The following is a 17,026-nucleotide window of genomic DNA, read 5'->3' on the forward strand; positions in this document are numbered from 1 at the left end:
AAATTATCAACATATTATTCTCTTTTTTTCTTACGCACATATTCTATATTTTTCATTTCCACTTTTGTTTATATTATTTTTTTATTTTTTTCAAGTCATTCAATCTAATGAACTTTTATGTTCAGTATTTGCTCTAAATTTTCTACAACAAAAATAACTATGAATTCCTAACTTATCACTATAATCAACTTTCTAATTTCATATTCCCTTCAGTCTCCTTTCGTCTATCTCTTACTGACTTGTGACCTTGCAATTTCACATTACTTTAAGTCTCCTTTCCTCAATTATTGTAATCGACTTTCAGTTTTCTTTCGTATTTTATATTTTTAACGCCATCAGTGAAGTGAGAGACTTATGCTATTAGTCTAAAAGCACCCCTAATTATCGACTATGTTTTTGGATTCTAGTTGAGTATGCTTTGGATTAGGCTGTTGTTAAGAGTGTGCTTTGGATTAGGGTGTTTTAGATAGTCATTTATCCATGCCACATACATCCACGATCCTTCATCAAATGTTTGGCATTTCGTTGACGACTTCCAAACAAATATGCCTCGAACATCTACAAAAACATCGAACCCACATAGTCCTCTTATTATCTGCTTCATTATCTATGTTTTTAGTATATTATCTCCAAATTCTTCTTGTGAATGTATAACTTTCAAATGAAAGAGAGCTCAATTCTTTTATAATATCATGTGCTTTTCTTTACTAACATTCTTGCTTTGTACAATGTTATCCTCTTCTTTTTTTCACATATGATGGTTTTAACCAAATTGCATATGCCCATGCAAATGTAACTATGAAAATACACACATATTTGGATCAATATTCATGCGTCCACGCCCCTTCATCCACGCACCTCAATCAACACACTTGCATCTACGAACTTTTGTCCAGGCTGTTTGTGGATGAAAATGTCCTTGTGGTAGAAGAATGCTTAGTTAGGAATTAGTTAGATGTTTGACTATATTGTTTTAGTTAAGTTTCGGGAATTAATATGTTAGGTGTATAAGAAGGTAGGATTTTAGTGGATGTTGGATTTGTAAAGAGAAAGAAGATCTAATGGTGTGAATTAAGTGTACAATTTTCTCATTTGAGGTTCACTTCATTAGATATTGGTTAGTGGAGAAAGTTTTGTTAGTCCCTTTACATATTATATTATATTTTTATTTTAATACAATAAATTATAAACAATGTTTGCCTCAAATTATTCATTATTTTTTTTCTATAATTTGATATCTATTTTTATATATTTTACTTAGAATTATTTTTTTTTCTGTGAAAAAGTTATGAGTGGCTATGATATTGGGTGGACATATTTTAGTTATACATATTATTTGTGGATATGGTTAAAGAAATATTTTCTGATGGAAATGTTTTCATCGACTGAAAAATTATGGATGAGAGAATTATGGTTGAGACAATGTGTACGATTTTGAATATTAGATTCGATTTAAATGATGACATGTGACACATATTTAAATAAGATCTTACAAGGGATATAAAATTATTTAAATTTTGTTTAAAGAAAAGAGCAACAAAAGTATATTAGGAGAAATAAAATTTTAAAAAACTAAGTAGGTAAGAAATGTGTGGATGGAAGAATATTATCTATAAGATTATGGACGATAAAATTGTGGATGGTAAATTTTGGATGAAAGGAGGTTTTCGTTTGCTAAAATTTGGAGACGAGAGAAGGTTGATTTGAACAATAGTGATACTGACATATTAGTCTGGAAAAATTCAGTATGTATAAGGATTTCTGACATACATGTAAACAAGGTATATGTAGACAGATACATGTAGAAATGTAGTCAAAAGGTTCATGTGGACAACGACATAGATATAGGTTAATGTATAATTTTTTAAATGTTATTTTCTTCTAAGTTGTAAATCGTGTTTAAGTGTTTAAGGTTTGTGATATGAAATTTTAACTAGAAGAAGAAAGGAAAAACAAAATCAAGCATGAAACACGAGCTCTAGATACTAGTTCATCATCAACAACATCTAGACAAGCGAGAGAGATACTACTGAAAATCAGAGAAAACATCTATTTTTGACCCTCACTTAATTAATGTGAATGATACTTAGAAGAATCACAAACTTCATGTCCCAATAACTATCTAAAGGTCCTTCCAAATATTTTCATACACAACAAGTGAAAAACAAAATAATAACAACTTAAAATATTCATCATCCATGGACATTGACACATTAATAATAACAACTTAAAATATTCATCATCCATGGATATTGACACATTAATAATAATTAAAAAAAAACTTTGTCACACTTAGATTAACTCTTCCTCCCTTAGCCACTAGGGTACAAATTAAAAATTTCAGTCAAGAAAAAATCTCTATTATAACGTTGAAACCAGAATCACCACCATCATCATCATCATCATCATCACCATCATCATTATCATCATCATCACCATCTTACATGAATATGACCACTTCATCATGCGTTCTTTTTCTATTTGGTCATAACCTGAGAATAACAAGATGCTCCTCGTCACCCATCATCATTTCTTTTCCAACAACAATTCTAATCTTGCTTTCATTGAAATAACACCCTTAGCCTTTTGGAAGGGTTGGATTTGTGGTTAGATCATACCCGTCTTCACCGTAAGAGTTGGATCAATGTTTACATCTCTCCAAATCTAAACCGTCCAATCGGGAAGGTGAAATTGAGCAATGATAGTGGTGATAAGTGAGGGATACATGGTTCACTTTAATATGAAAGAATAAGTTTGTAGTATTTAACTAAATTGTACAAGTGAAAAAATAGAAACAAGAAGAACGAAAATGAAAACTTGAAATAGCATCATAAAAAATATAGAAGAGGAGTAAAATAGTTTTCTTAGGTTATAAGGTAAATGTGTTAGATAATTTAGTTAACGGGTTTTGGTCTTTTATTCTTATCAAAGTGTGCTTCAATATAGAAATGACTTTGTAATTATATCTCAAAAAGTGTTCCAGAATGTAATTGTTTCGCTGGTTATTGACTTGTGATACCATACTACACCATGAGAATAAGCATTCAATTTTTTAATATTTGAGGGCTTTCAAGTTAATTACAATTAATGCACCCCTGTAACTTTTTTTGCCACTTATTTTTTCTTCTAATTTTTTACATACTTGATGCTTTCAAGCACATTCTTAATTAACTCGACAATCTATATAAATATTAGAAAATGTTTTTTGTATCGAACATGCTTTTATCAGATTTAAACTTCGCTTCTTTGGTGTTTCAAGAAATTTAAAAGATAACTTTAAATTTTGATTCTCTTAAAAAGAAATTGCATCATCCATAACTTTACATGGTGTAATAAAATTTATAAATGGTGTACCCAAAATAACATTTTGATATATATCGTCTGTAAGGACAAATGCAATTTCAATAAAAATATTTTCTTTTAAAATTGATCCTCCACTTTAAATGTTATACGAAGTTTAAAGTTACTTGCGTTATATAATTTTTCTCGAGTTTCAAGATGAAAACATTTTGGAATGAGCTCAAACTTAATGCAATTTAGGTCTGGACCAGTGCCGAATAATGAAATTGTATCACTTTTTTAATTTTCATAAAAAATAATGGTGACCCTAATATTATATTTTTGAGAGGTTATTTCTCTCAAAACAAAAATTAAATCATTAGGGGCCATATCTAGGAACTGAATTTTTTCTTTAAGATTTTCATTTTTGGTATCTAAGCAATCATTTTTTTGTACTTCAGAATGATAACCTTTGATAGAAGATTTAATGGAGTGAAAATACTCAGAATCTTGTTTTGTTTTTATTTGAGAACGATTTTCAGATCATTTTTACTTCTTTGATTTCAATCCTAAGATCTTGTATCGTTGTTCTCAAAATGTATTTCTTTGTTTTTTAAGAATAGTGGTAAGATCATATGAGGATTTGGAGGATGTTGGACTATGAGATTTTGGAGAACTATCAGTGTTTTTTACATCTTTTTCATTTATGGAAGAAATGATTTTTTCCAAGAAATTTTTGTTTTAGGTTAGTATCTGAAATGGAATGTAAGATTTCAAGTTGTAATTCTTGATCTTTTCTAAGGACATGAATATATTTTTATTTGACTCTGAACTAGATGATGAACTATTTAGTTCATCAACTTGACGGAACTTTTCAAAAGACATTGATGAATCAGATTCATAAGATGAAGAAGAATCATCCAGCAAAAGATTAGAAATTTTACATGAAATTTTATTCTGAGGTTGAGTTCTTGGGGTTTACGATTGAAACGATAAAATTTTAAAGTTTGGCCTTTTTTATTGAATTTGTAGCAAGTATATAACTATATACAATCTAATAAAATAAAAGTCAAGATAATATAACCTTATGTTGAGAGAAGTAATGAGGCAAATGCAACATCAGTACATCACAACCGAAAACTACGATACTTTGTTTTTTCTAACTGCCACACTACACAGCATGAGAGTATTATATTTGTTGTCTAATACTTTTTTGAACGACTGAATATTGAACCAGTAACCGATTATTTATAGATGATGAATTAATGTTTTTAAAATTAATTTATTTCACTGATAATTATCTATTGGCTAAGAAAATTGTGGAATGGTCAAATAGCTCAAAAGCTATGGTGGTAAAAACACTTGCAGAAGGCAGAAAAAAAGACAAAAAGATGCCACATTGTGCATGTCTTCTGCTTTTATTTCTAGAAACATAAAAAATGTGAATGGCTAGCACATGGCAGAAAAGCCAATATGCAGTACAACTGTCATTATAATGCCTCTACATTCACACACTAAATGACTTTTGTTTTCGTATATTGTTTTCCACTTCTGGTCTTGTTCAGTTGTTTGTCTTCTTCCATTAAATTTCTCAGTATAAAATAATTTTAGAGTAAACGCGAATGGGTAGAGAATCTTTAATGATGGCTGGATCTCACAGTTTGGTAACCAATCAGGTGAAAAAATAATAAAAAAGAAATATCATAAAAATTGTGACTTAGCAAAGTAAAACAGTAAAAATAAAAAAAATAAAATAGAAATAGGGTGATTGGTAATTTTAGTAGTAAATTAAAGAAATGACAAATAGAAATGAGAGAAAATGAAAAGTGAAAAAGGTGAAAAAATATTACTTAAACAAAACTGAGCGCAACCATGAGTTAATGTTTTTTATTGTTTGGATCATAAAAAAAGTAAACATGCAATAACGATGATTTACTTGATTGACAACTGCTAGCATAACGTGGGGTAAAATATATTCCACATTTATTTGTTGTGTTAAATATACAATACGATCTAAGCTGAAGAGAAAAATCACAAATCCAGTGTAACATTTTTTTATGTGTATTGTAAAGTAATTGATAAGACTATTTTTATTCATTTTAAGAGTAAATAGACAAAAAAATAGAGTCAACTTAATTGGATGAAAATAGAGTAACTGAGCAAATACTAGTATGCTAAAGTTGCTTTCAATCACACTTAGAGAGTGTGACTGATAAACATTAGAATAAAGGAGAGTAATTAAATGGAAGTAAGTTAGAGTAAAAGTTATATAATAAATGAAATATATAATAAATAACAAAAGTAAAAAGTTAGTTGTAGTGACATTTTCACTTCAAAAACAAAAAGAGAAAAATAAGATGGCCTACCTTCTTGTTTCAAAAAAAAGAAAAAAGATGGTCTACCTTCATTTAAATAGTAAATAGTAAAATAACAAAGAAAATATTAATTTTTTTCCACTTAATTGGTAGTTTTTTAGCTGAATGTAGAGTAAATTATAAAATAGAGTAAGCTTTTACTCTAAAAGTACAGTACAGTCACACCAGTTTTTTCTTATTATCGCTCAACATGGCGTAAATTTGTTATCCTCTTTATCCAAGTACAATCACAAGTGGACCACTTACTTTACTTTTATAATATTTTAAAATGGTAGTTTTCTCCTTATAACGAATATTATATGATTCTCTCATCTGAGAATAATACACTCATATCAATACACATATTTAAATCTCTTCATCTCCCTTTCACTTTGTTTTGATAAAGAAAATACGACAACATTAATAATATTCATGCCCGGTAGAACAAGAACTCCTCTCCTTTCGAGTAGTCAATCTCTCCCTTTCAATCTATTTCTTTCTTTGTTTCAATGTTTCTTATTGTTGCATTTTCATTGGTCACAATTATTATATATATAGAAACCATAAATTACAATGGTTAACCACAAAAGATTGCAATGGTTAATCGACTTGCAAAGGTTAAACACCATAACTTACAATGGTTAACCATCAAATATTCAATGGTTCATTTAAACCGTTGCAAATATTCATCCAGACAGTTACAATAATTCATTTAAATGGTTACAATTATTTATTTAAATCTCAACCAGAAATTTATATATATAAAGTTAAAATGAATTATTTTTTAAAAAAAAATATGGAATTGAAAAGACATAAGTGAAAAAGATGCAATTTTCCAAATAAAAAATGGTAATTAACAGAAAATATAATATATGGTTACGAAACACACAAAACATAATAAAAAATAGAAATGACATAAATTAAAAAGAAATATATATATATATATATATATATATATATATATATATTTTAATGAAAACTGTTATAAACGAAAAAGTAAAATAAACGGTTATGAACAAAATGTACAATAAATAGACATGATTAAATTATAATGAAAAGGCATATATGTTGAAATTAATTAGGATTGGTATTATTAATAGATAATTATTAATTATATATATATATATATATTATTAATTTAAATTAAATATATCATATTTTTATATTTAAAAAGATAGTATTTAGATATGCATTAATGATTGATATAAATATAATATGAACAATTTTATATAATATATACTGTATTTAATGTAATTATGCGAAAATTAAATATGTTTAAAGAGATAAGTAATACATATATTTTGATTTTAATTACTAAAAACTAAAACTGAATTATTCATAAAAAAAAATTACAGTGTTTGCTTTAAAAAAAATTATCCATTTTTTCAAAAATAAATATGCCACAATAATATGCAATATACATATAGTTGTTTGTTTATTTTTAATGAAAATTAAAATTTACAAAATGGATAATAGTTTTCAACGATTAATATATTATATATTTTAACAAATATAATTAAATTTTAATAACATTATTTTCTTTATTTACTATTACATATGAAACGCACGTTAAATTAGTGGTAGAGATCATGCTCGTGATGAATCATTAAGTCGTGATAATGGTTCGTGAAGTAGGTATGGAAAATCATCAAATCATGGAGAGAAGAAACAAGTGGTGGTGTTTCAACAAATAATGTACGTATATTTTTAAAAACTAAATTTATTTTTTAAATTAAGTAATATTTAATAATAATTTTATTTTTAAAATAATTTAGCATAGACGTCTAGAACTACGATAATTCTTCTTGAATTTATAATCTCTTAAGTAGTTGCAGAAGACTATACAATTAGATTACCATCAGGTCCTGGAAAAAAATAAAATAGAATAAATTTTATGAACTAACTGGAGAGTCAGTTAAATGGAAGTCGAAGATGAATGTTAGAGGTGATTAGTTAAGACGGTTGTGGTAGTACAACAACATACTAAGCTGGCGTACAAGAGTAGATATTGATCAGAAAACATGGAATATAAATATGTTAACATCATGGTGGGAGGACAGATGCACAGTAATTTTACAATTTTAAAATTTTGTATATTCATATAAAAATAGCTTATCATTAATAACTATATATAGTAAAAATACATAAGTATTAATTATATGACCTATTTTGTCAAATTTTCAGAAATTTACTCCATGCAATCGCAAATATATAATTGTCTTGCAAAAAAAATCCTCTTCCATTCAAAGATTTAGTTGACCAAATATATGGTGAACATGATGTGGAACAAGATAATCATTATTCACCATACATGCTCGCCGTTCATTTCCAGCACACAAAAAATGACAAGAAAACCAATGATGATTTTCATCTGGGTGGAACAGATAAATATGGTTGAACCTGATACCTTTATGTTAATCTAAGTGCATCTGATGAAGAGGCAGAAATATTGTCACGATCACCTTTTCATTCTGCAAGAGAAGTAAGTCGACATTCTCTATACACGACTAGAAGATCATCTTCAGGTGTTCATAGTACATCATCAACACAGCGTTCTCATACAAGAAGATCCAATTTTGAAGCTCAGATTGATGGAAGATTTCGACGGATGAAGGAATCTTGTGGAAAATTTCAAGATGTTGTGCGCTCGCGTCATAACACAAAACCGACATATGGTGATGCACTTGTTGTACTCTAATCTTTGCCTATCGAGCAAATGAAAGCAAACAAGTTGTTGATGAACGACAAAGGTCTTCGTGATGAGTTTGTGAGCTTTTTAATCAACGAGTGGCGAACAACACAAGTGGAAGTGGTTATGTAAGATCAGTTGGTTCTGCGTATGGTTCTCGTGGATCTTTGGGTGGTGAATCAGGTGGTGGAGGGTCCGTGGGAGCAGGTTCTAAAGGTGGAGGATCTGTTGGAGATCATAGATTTTTCTTAGGTGACATCAATGAAAATGACTGTGATGGCATAGGAAACATTGTTCGTAGTCAAGCAGCAGGAGGATTTAACTCTCAAACTTCTCATAACTTTGGTAGCTTCGAGGTGTCACTTGATATGTTTCCATGATCAAGTTCTGGAAATGCTCCTGAAATGTTTAATTTTTTTAATAAGAGTAAGGGCAATTATGGACAAAAATATTTTTGTTGGTCAATTAATAAAATTCCTCCTTTTATTGGTGAATAGATATTTTTTCTTCAGTTTCTAACTCTATTTTCTACATGAATTATTAGGAATTTCGAATTACTGAATTACAGTCAAAAAGGAGTAAAAAAACTTTAATGATGAAGAGATTGCGAGTTGATCTTATTAGAAGAAGAGGAGGACATGAACGCTTGCATTTCTCCTATGTTGCAATAGTATTCAAGATATTTTGGTAATGACCTACGAGTTCGAATCAGGAAAAAAGATGGCTTATTATACGAGATTAAATTTACGGTAATAATATTTCATGTCAGACACTTATTAAGATGAGTCCGGAGGCTTTCACACGGTTATGTGGAATACCGCATGAGCATTATCGGTTAGAATCCTCATGACGCATAAGTTTTGATGAGAGTGTTGCAATATTTCTAATATTTTGTTCACAAAATGATACTTATTGTGATATTGCACTAAGGTTTGGACATTCCCAAGAGACTATTTGGCGAAAGTTTCATGATGGTCTTAAAGCAATGGATGGAATGGTTGTAGATTATGTACGGCCACAAACTACCCGGGAACTTATAGCCATCTCCAACCATTTTCAGAGGGATGAAAACTATGAAACTTATTTTCATGGATTTGTTGGTGCTCTTGATGGAACGCAAGTACCAGTTATGGTCCCATCAGGTCGAGAAGGTCTCTGATTTATAAATAGAAACTGAATTTCTACCCTTATGTTTTGGCCATATGTGATTATAAATGCTTTTCACATATTGTTTTGTTAGAATAGAGGGATCTTCCCATGTTGAGATCCTATGATGCCCGAGTGCTGGCGACTGTAATTCGAGAAGATCCAATGTTTCATATACCTCCGGAAAATAAATGCTATATTATTAATTTTGGATATGCTAATGGGTACTGATATTTAGCTCGATATCGAAATAATTTGGAGAGAGCACAAAATATCATCTATAAGAATTCAATAATGGTTAACCACCTAAAACAAGCAAAGAAATGTATAATAGGTGTCATGCGTCCCTACGTTCTGTTATGGAAAAGGAATTTGGAAGAGAAAATGGAGGGTTCTGAATGAATTTCCTATGTATGATATTTCCACACAGAGAAGTGTAACATTTTATACGATGGACTTGCATAATTTTATTTTCAGCATAATTTTAAAGATTATGACTTTGACAACATTGATATCGAGAATAATGGTGAAGAAGTAAAACATATTGAGAATGATGAGCATGATGAAAATAATTTCAGAAGCGAAAAAGAATCATAAGCTTGAACGTATATGCAAATAGCTCGTGGTCAGATTGAAGAACAAATATGGGCAGCAAATTAACGTAGATCTCGGCGGCGGCGGCATTAAAGTATATTGTAATTTTAATATCTATTAATTTATTGTGAAAATAGCTTTCATTTATATATGTATTGTAATATGCTTAAAAATATTTTATATATTATATATTATAGTTTAATGTAATATGTATTTTGTCATAGTTTTCACCAATCGAAGCCATAGACCAGATTTGACTCTAAAAGTTGAAATCTTTCCATCCACACCAAATAACAATTTTTTTAAAAAAATATTTTCCTTATTTTGTATCCCATGCTGCATCAGCAGATAACTTTGTGTTTGAATGGAGATAAGTTTTTATACGGTTCCCTCACAAGGTAGTTATTCTTTCATTCATCATATTTATTTTGTTAATTGCAGTTCAGCAAATTATAATAATAAAAAAATGTTGAACTGCCAGTTGTTCTTGATTTGTAAAGAAATTTGAATAACCATGAGTGGAGAATGGTATACTTCTCCAAGTGGGAAACGCAGATCAAGCGGATCGAGCATAACAAAAATTGATCAAGCGGATCTAACGTTATAATATAGTATGGATTTTACCACCTTTAGACCATGGTATATGACATAAATTTATTGAGTCTATTATATGTGTTTGAAATCTGTTATGGAGTATTTTCAGGTTCATGTACGTTTTGGAGAATTTTAGTGATTTTGGAGTTTTTTTAAGTACATAACTGAACAGATACGTCAGCAGTTTAGCTATGGATGGAGAACTTACCACGGTGATATTGAGCCCATCCTTGGAATAAGATAAAACTTTGAGTTATCTTTCCAATGCCACCGGTTTGAAGTCAATTAGCATCTTATAGCAGAAGTTATGGTCGTTCTACTGAAGAGTGGTATGTCTGCCTCGCGAGAGGAATCTATCGAAGATATGAAGGAGTGTCGATCGACGAAAGGCTCCTAATTTCGATCGACACTGACGCCAGAAGACGTGCCGAGCTTATTTAATGACCGACTTGGGCCCATAAGTCACTAGGTATTACCAGAATGCACTTGGCCGACTTTAAACTCTATTTATGTGTTTCTAAGCTGTTGTTTAGGCTATGCTCTCTTTTACGCTTTCTATGATTTCTACTCTATTGCTTTAGGTTTTCTATTAGATTAGGAGAGAAGAGAGGAACTCCTTCAGAGTCCTCTTGAAACTCCTTTAGAGTTCTAGGGTTTTAATGTTCTTCTGAGATATATAATTGATAGGGCGATTAATTAGATCCTTCACTGAATTGGACTTATTGTTTGTGTTCTAGAGTAGCTAATTAGAACCCTGATCATAGGATAGTTAGGCACACACGACAGCATGGTCTACTACCTGAAATGAATTCTGCAGAGCTAGGATTTCTAGAAACATGCGACGGCTAATCTAGTGAAACTAGTGAACCAATCTATCAGTTTGATAACGCTTGCTTAAGGTAGCGTCGATCGACGCTAACTTAATAGCATCGATCGACGCTCGATCTGTGTTGCCATGCGACAGCTGAAACATTGGACCTAGTCAATAAATTAGACTCGCGTCGACAGACGGTCTGTCTTTTGCATTAGAAATCGAGTTCTAGGATCAAACCTTACATATTTGTATGAAGTTATAAGGTCAGTAGAGGGGTATCTCAGGCAGAATCAGCTGAGCAGTGGGCTGGATGGTTTGGTTTTTAAGCTAATGTCTAGTACATGGAAGTGCCTCTAAAGTTAGCACTGATCTGATGTGGCTTGCAACATTGCAAAGGTGAAGGTAATAGTTTAAAAAGTTGTGTGAATCCCTGCTGTTTCAAACCTCTTTCACAAACTATTTTATGTTTTGCTTGAGGACAAGCAAAATGGTAAGTTGGGGGGAGTTTATATACCATAGATTTTACAGCATTTTGACCATGGTATATGACATTTATTGAGTCTATTATATGTTTTTGGAGTCTGTTTTAGGGTATTTTTAGGTTCAGGTACGTTTTGGAGAATTTTAGTGATTCTGGAGCTTTTTTAGGTGCAAAACTGCACAGATGAGTCAGCAGTTTAACTATGGATGGAGACCTTTCCATTGTCCGATTGAGCCCATATTTTAACACAAGATAGAAATTTGAGTTAGATTTCCAATTCCACCGGTTTGAGGTCTATCTAACATCCTATAGTAGAATTATGCTTGTTCTACTGAAGAATAGTATGTCTGCCTCGCGAGAGGAAGCTGTCGAAGATATAAAGAAGTTTCGATCGACGACAGGCCCTTGATTTTGATAGACCCTGATGCTATAAGACGGCCGGGACTATATCATACTATATCATGACCGACTTGGGCCCAGAAGCACCACATAGTACCAGAATGCCATTGGCCGACTCTAAACTCTATTTATGTGTTTTCTAAGTTATTGGTTAGCCTATGCTCTCTTTTACGCTTTCTATGCTTTCTATTCTATTATTTTAGATTTTTTCTTAGCTTAGGATAGAAGAGAAAAACTCCTTCATATTCCTCTTGAAACTCTTTTGGTTTTAGTTTTATCATTAATTCTATGCATCTATTCTTTTTATGATTTTTTGTGATAATTATCACGTCTGAGTAAATCCACCTTCTAGGTTTAGGGTATTTTCTAGGGTTTTAATGTTCTTCTGAGATAGAGAATTTCTAGGGCAATTAATTAGATCCTTCACTGAATTGGACTTATTTTTTGTGTTTTAGAGTAGTTAATTAGAACACTGATCATAGGACAATTAGGAGCATGCGATAACATGGTCTACTACCTGAAATGAATTCTACTGAGCTAGGATTGCTAGATATATGCGACAGCTGATCTAGTGAATCTAGTGAACCAATCTATCAGTTTGATAACGTTTTCCTAAGGTAGTGTCGATCGGCGCTAATTCGATAGCATCGATCGACGCTAATTCGATAGCATCGATCGACGCTCAATCCGTGTTGACACACGACAGCTGAAACACTGGACTTAGTCAATAGATTAGACTCGCGGCGATAGCCGGTCGTCTTTTGCATTAGAAATCGAGTTCTATGATCAACCCTTAGCATCTATAGATTGAGTTATAGATTGAGTTCTTATAACCTGAATGAAACCCTTAGTCTAGCAACCCCTCCTCCTCCATCAACAAACAAACTCATCTATTTACTTTCCTGTTATTTATTGCTTTTTATATTACCTAACCTAGCTTTATCTGAAACTCATGTCTATTGTGTGAGATATCACGCTGCTCGGTAGAATTTTATTTCTTATTTGATAGAGTTGCTCTTGGGGTAATTTGAGCACATCACGCTCGAAAAATGAATCAAAAGGATCAAACGGTCCAAAAAATATATTTGAATTGTGAAAATGAATAAAAAGCAGTTCAAAGTACTGTTCAAATTTAAAATAGTTTATCTAAATTTTTTTTATTAGTTTTCAATTTTCGTAGTTAAATTAAAATTGTTATTTCAAAAAATAAATTATAAATTCAATAAATATAAATATATTTTTTTTGATTTTTATATATAATTATATATATAGTTTATAAATACATTAAATAAAATGCAGTTTTTCTTACAACGTTGTATAACAAAGCTTATACAAAATTCATTGGTATATTTAAAGATGTAAACAAAAGAGTAATATCCTTACTAATGTCTTTCATAATTAATTTAGTTATATAATTGATTTAGTTTTTTAATCATTTTCTATAATGTTACAAGATCCACGATAAAAATGTATGAACTCTTCCTCTAATAGTGAAATTCGGATCTTTCATTTTTTCATGTTTGTTCCACTAATTTTGACCACTTGTGTATGATTTATTATATTTTTTATTTTTTCTTCCAAAATTTGTCAATGGGGATAAAAGATAGATGGTCCACTTTGAGTGTATGACACATCTTTTGTTTCATCTCTCATTCATAGCTTTCATGTTTGGAGTGTTTTAAATGCATTTGATTCTTTTTTATCTTATTGTATTTAAATTTTTAAAAACTAGTACTATATAAATTTATTTATTAATACAGTTATTAGAATTTATATTAGTATTTCAAAATTTGTTTTGGAATGTATTATATTAAATATATACATTAGATTTTGTTAATACTTGATACCAAAAATATTAAATAATATCACTATAATAATAAATTTAATAAATTTATAAACATGGATTTAAATTATAATATCTTGTTAATGTTTGTTAAAATTATAAACATGGCTTCAAATTAAAATATATTGTTATTATAATTTGTTAAAATTAAAATTTTGTTAATGCTTCATACAAAATATATCTTATTATTTGACATCATACTTTAAATTAATTTTATATTATATGTTTTGAAAAAAAAAATTATATTTATGGCTTTAAATTTTTTTTAAATAACTAATTTTACATTGGTACAATGTTTTGACCGTTTTATCCACTTTCACCATTTTTTTAAACACCCTTCACTTTCACCATTCAAACATATATTTTTAACCGCTAGACCCGTTTGATCTACATTTATACCACTAGATCCGATTGATGCACTTTTTCCGTTCAATTCGCTTGATCCGCTAGACTAGCATCACTTGATCCTTATTTTCCATTTGGCCGTTGAATATTATTCATGTGAAAATATTTCCATTTAACCATTCACATCACAAACAAGCCTTTCACCTTCCATATTTTCTAGGAATGTAACCAAAAGACGAAAAGAAGAGCTAGATTTATGCGACATCCTACTTGCAATATCTATCTATTTATAATATAATTTAAGAAGTGATTTTGTTTACTCGTCAACTTCTCTATAATTTTAGAAAATTTTGCTTATTTTTCAATTAAAATTTATCATATTAATTAAACGTAATTAAATAAGCAGTATTAAGAATTAGGATGAAAATATAATTTGAACCTATTTAAATAAGTAGAAATCTATATTATTGAAAGAGAAGTACCCTTTTGAAAATGTTCTTACTTCATTAATTACACTCACTATTTTTTTTGCTTGTCTTTTTCAGTTGCATTTATGAAATATCTTAAAACGAATAAAACTGTCTAATTTATTACTTGTCTTGTCAGTTACATTAATGAAATATGATTAAATGAATTTAAACTTCCTATTTTATTGTTTGTCTTTTTCAGTTATCTTAATAAAATATCTTTAAATAAATTTGGACATAATGTCATTTAATCAACCAAAAAAACTCATGAGTTATCCTTACGTGCATAATTTTAATAATGAAGATTTTTAAAAACATGCATCATTAAAATGTTACCTAAAACATGCAGCACTAATATATAACATGCATCAATAAAACTAGAATTTGACTCACACAATTGTACGGATATTATTTTCAGTTGATTAAATTTAAAAATAAATATTTATTCAAAAAATATTTAAGGATGGCTATTTTTTAAAAAATTATATTGTATTATTTGCTCATAACTCATTTGTCATTTGATAAATTGTTAGAAAAAAAATTTTAGCATAATATAACTCAGTTATCATTTGCTAAATTTACGGTTTTTATTTATATTTTTTATTATTTAATTATAATATTTTCATTTTATATTTAAAAGATAAATGAATTTAATTTCAAACAATATTTTTGTAAATGTATTTTTAAAAAATAGTCAATTAAAATTGTTATTATCATTGAATATCATTATTTTTGACATAATTTGAGTTTTCGTTTACATCAAAACTTATCATATTTTAGGATAATTTTAATTTAAAATGTAATTTTCATATTTTTCAAACAAATTCTAAAAATATGTTTTAAATATTTTGTTATAATTGTTAAAAAAAAAATTGAGTTGCATTTCAAATAAAAAAGTAAAGATATTAAAAATATTCTAATTAAAATATGTAAAATTTAATATAGTTATAAGGAAATGATCAAAAAAAAAATTACGCATAAAATAATCATGATTTTTGTTAAAATTATCGCACACGAAAGAAAAATTTCTGTTTTTAAAATTATCTAATTAACTCTATACTCATTTTTTTATATATTTTTTATAACACATTCGTAAAAAAAATAGATAGTTTAAGATGCAAAAAAAATATTTACTTAATGAATATAATATGAACGAATATTACAAATACATCATTTAATAAAATAAATAATTAAAAACTGAAAATTCATATCCGCGCTGGCGCACGGATCAGGGTCTAGTAAGAATTATGATAGAAATCTAAATATTTTATCATATTAGTTGAACTTAATTAAATAAGAAGAAATAAGAATTAAGATATAAATCTAAATATTTTGCTCGACTCAATCTTTAAAATGATATACATCAATCAATTTGTAAGATGTTTAGTTAGTGGAAACTCTATCATATGTAAATACTATGTAGTGTTCGTAATTTAATTATTTTGCTTCAGTCATTATCAAAAAAAAAACTACATATACATAATGAATTGAAAATCACTGTATTGATCAAAACTGTAAGATATTCATAATTCTCAAAAAATATATATCAAAAGTATAACAAGTATTATATCCTTAGTACATATATAAAAATAAAATAAGTAAAAGTAAGATTAGAACATAATTCTAAGAATATATCTTCAAAACGAATATGTTTTATCTTATATTAAATATTTTGCTTGAAACAATCTTTAAAATAATATTTTATAGAATATGTGGCTTAAAGTTTTAATATGTATTATTTTATTTAAATAGCTAATTTACAGTTTATTATAATGAAATAATATTGTATTCTTCTTTATCAGAATTTGAATATGTAGCTATAAGACAAACAAAATTATGAGGAATTGCCAAAAATAGCACTTTGAAGATACCACTTTTCATTTCTACATTAATCAACTTTATCATTAAAATTTTAATTGGTAAAGTACCATTATACCCCTAACTAATTAAACATAAGACTAACTCTTCTCTCCTACATCTCACGATAATTTAAATCTCATCATCTCAGAGTTGTCCGGCGA

At 28.8% G+C, this 17,026-nt stretch overlaps 1 long non-coding RNA gene across 1 annotated transcript; it reads right to left on the bottom strand.

The window, feature by feature from the left end:
• Nucleotides 1-910: 910 nt before the first annotated feature.
• Nucleotides 911-4,498, bottom strand: LOC125580755. The gene is made up of 2 exons (XR_007318496.1): nucleotides 4,364-4,498; nucleotides 911-2,492 (listed from the first exon to the last, which is right to left on the bottom strand). It is a non-coding gene; the product is annotated as an uncharacterized LOC125580755 (long non-coding RNA).
• Nucleotides 4,499-17,026: the final 12,528 nt, after the last annotated feature.

This window comes from Brassica napus, chromosome C1 (genome assembly GCF_020379485.1).
Source record: "Brassica napus cultivar Da-Ae chromosome C1, Da-Ae, whole genome shotgun sequence".
Classification (NCBI taxonomy): Eukaryota; Viridiplantae; Streptophyta; class Magnoliopsida; order Brassicales; family Brassicaceae; genus Brassica; species Brassica napus.